Source organism: Coenobita brevimanus, chromosome 15 (genome assembly GCF_032717465.1).
Source record: "Coenobita brevimanus isolate Jiangsu-jjx chromosome 15, ASM3271746v2, whole genome shotgun sequence".
Classification (NCBI taxonomy): domain Eukaryota; kingdom Metazoa; phylum Arthropoda; class Malacostraca; order Decapoda; family Coenobitidae; genus Coenobita; species Coenobita brevimanus.
Window position 1 is genome coordinate 15,674,052 of NC_136968.1, and position 6,786 is coordinate 15,680,837.

General features: G+C 42.0%; 1 pseudogene; it reads right to left on the bottom strand.

Annotated features, from left to right (window-relative positions):
* Positions 1-5,990: 5,990 nt before the first annotated feature.
* On the bottom strand, positions 5,991-6,104 carry LOC145390791 (5S ribosomal RNA; annotated as a pseudogene).
* Between the last annotated feature and the right edge of the window lie 682 nt (positions 6,105-6,786).

Here is a 6,786-nt window from a genome sequence, read left to right on the forward strand (position 1 = left end):
TTCTTTTCATCTGACTAAAATCACTAACGCGTTTCAGCTCAGTTGCTGACCAGGTGAAGTCAGACTGGAGGATAAATTTGATTAGTAACCAAAGAGAGTCATTTCTATCTTGTGCCTACGGCTCACCGAATATCATGTAAACACGACATACTATTGACATTATGAACGTGGCCTAAATCCAGCAGATGAAAACAAATCGCGTATAGGAAGTTCTTTCAGCTGAATAAAACTATATAAAGGCAACAGGAATATGACAAAATATAGGCCATTGAATTTTCTTCTCTCTCTCTCTCCATGATGTTCAAGTATTTTTACCCGTCCCCACCTAGGACAGGTTCGGGGACAGATATTGTTTTCTCTCGGTTTGTCTGTTTGTCTGTTTGTCTATCTGTCTAAGTCTCCGTCAGTACGTTAACAACTTTACGCGAAAACTACTGGTGTGATTTTGACTACCATTACAGGAGTGACGGGCTATGGCCTTCTGATCACCTTATTGAATTTGGGGCCTAATTGGGCCAAGGCCCAGGCTGTAGGCACCCTAAATGTAAAAAAAAAAAAAAAAAAAAAGTATAATTTTTTTTTTTTGCCATAACTCCTTTCAAATTCGTCATATCGACACTAAAAGCTAAACGAGCATCTTTCAAGTCTGCATTCTATAACATGCCTCATTACATCAGGGGGGTCACCTCTCAGTTAGCGGTAGGGGAGTCAGTGTCAGGTAAGTCGGGCCTAAAATTTCAAATGGGCATAAAATCGTCAATTTTCACCCAATTTACTCCACATTTGATGTCACATCTTTGACTAGATATTCTGTTGTGTTTATACGTCAGCACTAAAATGACTGCCGGGGACGGGTATCCTGTGCCTTGGCACCGCTTCTTGTTTCCGCAATGTTTTCTTCCTTTCATCTTTTATCTAAATTTTTCTTCCTTGTACATTTACTTTCTATCACTTGATTTTCTCCCTCTCTGTATCCTCTTTCTTCATCTCTTTCTTAATCTCTCTCTCTCTCTCTCTTTGATTAGGGATCAAGTTTTGGTATTGGTATTAGGGCTGGGTCACCTCCTTGGGACCATCAGGCTTAGGCCTATGTGATCAGTCTCTCTCTCTCTCTCTCTCTCTCTCTCTCTCTCAAAACCGATATACTACGGTATATATATATATATATATATATATATATATATATATATATATATCTATATCTATCTATATATATATATATATATATATATATATATATATATATATATATATTTATATATATATATATATATATATATATATATATATATATATATATATATATATATATATATATATATATATATATATATATATATATATATATATATATATATATATATATATATATATATATATATATATATTTACAGTATGGGCTGCTTCCCCCAAGGAAAGGGAGGTAACCGAGACGGGACGACACACTCCCAATTTATTCATCCACTCATACACATTCATTCGCATCTTAGCCCCAAGGGGAGAAGGGACAGATCCTCACTGCACAACACCGCACGCGGGTCAACCGCGCTGTGCAATCAGTGACATCCGCAGCATGGCCAGACAGCAGAGCTGGTTTACCCCTGCCACATCGTAATTTCCATCCCCTTACCCGCACCTGACCTCATCAACTGATCAGACCAAATGCAGGAGAATATCACATCAGGTCTGCATCATCATTTATTCGTTCACAATTTCTCTCCAGCAATTTCTATCACGCACAGCCACTCTTCCCTGCTCAGCAGACATACTTCTTGCATCCAACTCTCTCTTCACACTGTCCGTCCATCCTATTCATGATCTTCCTCTTAGCCTTACACCTCTCACATCAGATCCAGTTATCTTTTTCACCAACTTCTCATCATCCATTCTCTCCACATGCCCAAACCATCGCAACACCCTCTGCTCAACTCGATGAGCCATCTCCCGCACAACTCCAGTTCTCCTTCGCACTTCATCATTTCTCACTCGATCTATACGCGTCACTCCACACATACAGCTCAGACACCTTAACTCCATTACATTCAAACTTTTGCTATCTGCTACATCCATATTCCAAGTTTCAGCCCCATATAACGCAGTCGGTAACACAACATCCTCATACAGCCTTCTCTTAACATCCATTCTAAGCGAACGACACCTAAACACTTTTTTCATTCCTCCCAGCCTTACTTCATTCATTCTAAACTTCACTTCTGCATCTATTCCATCCACAGCAACATGTGACCCTAAATACTTAAAACACTCTACCTCCTCAAGCAACTCACCATTCAAACCTGTATTCATCCTCCTGCCATCTACCAACCTCGTACACTTCATCACTTTACTCTTATTCTCATTTACTTTCAATTTCCTCCTTTCGGACCCGCTTCCAAACTCCTCTACCAACTGTCTCACTCTCTCCTCTGAATCAGCCACTAATGTAATATCATCCGCAAACAGCAGCTGAGTCAGATTCCACTCTCTACCACCAGCATTCACTAGGCACTGGCCCCCACCTAACACTCTAGCATTCACCTCCCTTACAACGCCATCCATATAAATATTAAACAACCAACGCGATATCACACATACCTGCAGCAGCCTCACTCTCACGGGAAACTAGTCACTCGCCATATTTTCCACTCTTACACACGCTCTACTACTTACATTAAAACTTTTCACTCCTTTTAGCAACTTATCATCAAATCCATACAATCTTAAAACAGTCAACAAACCCTCCCTATGAGTTCTATCATACGCTTTTTGTAAATCCATGAACGCCCAAAACACATCCTTACCTTTCGCTAAATACTTTTCACACACCTGTCTCACAGCAAACATCTGATCCACGCATCCCCTCCCTCTCCTAAAGCCACATTGCTTGTCACCAATCACTCCCTCTGTACCCTCTCTAACTCTATTAACACTCTGCCATAACACCTTACCTACAACACTCAACAGACTTATACCCTCAAAGCTAGTACATTCATACCCTTACCTTTATATAACGGGACCACACAGGCACTTGCCCAGTCAATTGGCACCATATCCCTCACAAAACACACATTCAGCAATCTTACTAACCAGTCAACAATAGTCGCTCCACCACCTTTCAGGCATTCCACAGCACACCCATCCAAACCCGCAGCTTTCACTGTTTTCATCTCCTTTACTGCCTCCTGCACTTCCTCCATCGCGATCAAAGAATCATTCAACTCTCCCAGCACATTTATTGCACCCTTCTATCTGCCACAATCTCAGCCTCCCTTTCCTCCTCTACATTTAACAGTCTTTCAAAATACTCCACCCATCTCTTCCTTACTGCATCCATCTCAGTTAACATCCTTCCATCCTCTGCTTTTACTCGATCTTCCTTCCCAGACTCTCCCTTTCGCATCATTTCATCTCCTTCCAAAACATTTTCTTATTCTGTTGAAAATTTTCAGTCAACCGCCTACGCCACCTCTCATCTGCTGCCACTTTAGCATCACGCACAGCCCTTCTTCCCCTGTTCCTCTTTTCCTTATACCTCTCATATGACACATCATCCTTCCTCCGCAGCCACGCTTCATATATACGTCTCTTCTCAGCCACAGCCATACTTCCTCGCACCACCATGCACTTCCCTTTCTTACACCATTGCCCACTCATCTGACACCACACACCTATTCCGCATGCCCCACCACAAACACTCTTAAACAACTGCCATTCCTCCTCCACACTGCCATTCTCCTGATCTTTCATTGCGTACCACTCATCTTTCAATTTCTCTTGATACTCTATCATTTTTCTCTCGTTTATCCAACTCACTCACTTTCAAAACCTCCCTGCCACACCTAACTCTCCTAGCTCTCACCCATCTCTTACCTACTCTCAATTTTCCCTCCACCAAGTAGTGGTCAGACATACCTCCATCCTCCCCTCTCAAAACTCTCATATCCAGCAATCTTCCTATTACATTCCTGGACACAACCACATAGTCCATCAATGCTCTATCAACAACCCTTCCACCCTCCTGTCTCACCTATGTATACTTATATCTTTCTTCTCAAACAAGTATTTCCAATCACCATCTCTCGCTCAACGCACACCCCTATCATTCATTCCTCATTTTCCTTTCTTCCAGGCACACCCTGCATACCAACTACACATTTCCCACTCTAGCATTCAGATCTCCCATCATTACCACATTCACATTCGCTCCAAAATTCTGCAGTCACTCATCAACATCATTCCAGAAAGACTTCCTCTCTTCTGCATCCCTGTCACTACCAGGCCCATATGTACTCACAAATACCCATAACTCACGTTCAAATTTCGCTTTCTCCCACATCAGTCTCGATGACACCTCCTTCCATTCAATCACACATTGCTGTACTTCCGGGCTCACTGACAAGGCTGCACCTTCTCTTGCCCTTCCTCTATCAACACCTGACAATCTTCCATTCACACTTCCAAACTTAGACTTCCCTTTCCCATTCATCTTTGTTTCACTCGAAGCTAACACATCCAACTTTCTTCTCACAAACATTCTCCCAATCTCCTCCCTTTTAGCCTCAATCGTACTACATCCACGCACATTTATAGACCTAATCTTCAGGGTACGGGGATAACTCAATTCCCCATCCCTCTCTATTCCCTGTCCCCTTGTAGGAATTAAAAAAACAGAGGAGGGGGTCCCTAGTCCCCTCACGCCGTCCCTTTCAGTCGCCTTTTACAACACGCAGGGAATACGGTGACAGAATTCTTCCTAACACAATCTGGCCGAAGAGTAGTAGTACCACCCCATAGTGCGGCCAGATTGTGTCCTCCCAGCAATATATATATATATATATATATATATATATATATATATATATATATATATATATATATATATATATATATATATATATATATATATATATGTATCTTCATCATCATCAGCCGTTGAGGTCCACTGCAGGACCGGCCTACCCCTACCGAAGCAGGGACGATACAGCCAATGTATCTTTACCAAGAGGCTTAGGCTGTCTGGTAGAGACTGTATGTAGGGTGAGCAGTGCTTGTGAGTGTAATTGTAGTGTTGGAGTGGCTTTGGATGTGTGTGTAGTCTGTGAACCAAGTGTAATCGGCCCGCCTTAAGGCGACTGGGTGCAAGCATACTAGTATGCGACACTGGTTCAACCACAGCACCCCTTGTGTCCGCCAAAGTGGTCAGTGGCATAGTGAACGCTCCCCAAAGTTTTTACAACTCTGGCGGGGAGGCGAACCACCGCCCACCAGCGTGCGAGACGCACACTCTACCAATATATATATATATATATATATATATATATATATATATATATATATATATATATATATATATATATATATATCTGTGGTAGGTGGGGGTGCTCAACATCCACTCACTCGATGTAGTGGGGCTATTGGGTGTCTGCACTTTCCTCTCCTCCATCCTTCTTTCCATCCATCCTCTTCTGTCTTTCCTTCATTCTTTTTTCCTCCTTCTGCCTATGGGTGACTTTACATTCCCTCTTCAGTCTTTCTTTTTTTTGTTCTTTCCTCTCCCTTCTGCCTGTGGGTGATTGTACACTGAGTGACAAGCCAAATGGTTTCCTGTACACCAGGAAACCATTTGGTACGCTGGGTGGTAACCATATATCCAAATTTTGGCGCCTGGTGGTTTAGTGGGTAATTACGGAGCTCCAATCTGACTGAGCCGGTGAAGGTTTATATCTAAGGGATGGTTGGGGTTTATTGCTCATGTAATTTCACTCGGGGTTGAGTGAGGTTGGTCGCTATCGTCTCAAATGTCAGGACCAACTTGCCAAGCCCCGAGCTCCTACGCTCCTAATGGGACAACGTAGGATTGGAAATATATATATATATATATCCATCCATTGCCAGACGCCATGTATCCCAAACGGGGTGGTCAAGGACTTAAAGTTAATTGTTTTACAGGGAGGGGCACTAATCCTCCACCAACCCCACTTGACACGTAGGGATGCCAACAGCATCTGGTGTTCCCAGGCGGTCACCCATCCAAGTACTAACCAGACCCAACGCTGCTTAACTTCGCTGATCGGACGAGAAGCGGTGTACTCAACGTATATATTGGGGTAATGGTGGGACACCGTAATTTCACAAATCCCACCACACAACCGCTGTCTTGGGAGAGTGCGGCTGGCAATAAACTCTGTCAGCGCGATATGCTGGTTATTTGTGAGTATTAAGCTACATGAAAACTGAAAATATAGACACTGGTGATTTTCTCTGTATCAGTATAAATAACGTTTAAGGAAGATACAGATAGTGCAAAAACAGCTTTGACGTAATATCACGTGTTGTTGAATGACGGTGTTTCGATTTAGCCGTAAACATGGAAACTAAATAGCAATTTTTCATATACTGAAAAAAGGTCGACGGTCTTTGATATCGTACTTTCCTTATTTACAAGAAAATGAAAGCCTAACATTGCTCAGTAAATACTTGGTATAACGCCAATGCTATTTTCACACGATACTGATCTCTCCCAAAAGTTATTTATGATGATACTGTGAAAATTATCAGTGCTGATATTTTCATCTTGCTTGTGGCACAGAACTTGCAAGTGACTAATTCATCGTGCTGACTAGGTTTATTTGCCAGAAGCTGATATTCATTAAATGCAAATGCGAAATGTATTATTAACCGGAAAATTATTAATGTCGGTCTTTTCAATTCCCTTGTAGCCCAAAACTCGCAACTGGCCAATTCTCTTACCTAACTGAGAGCTGTTTCATGCTGGAAGGATAAGGAGGG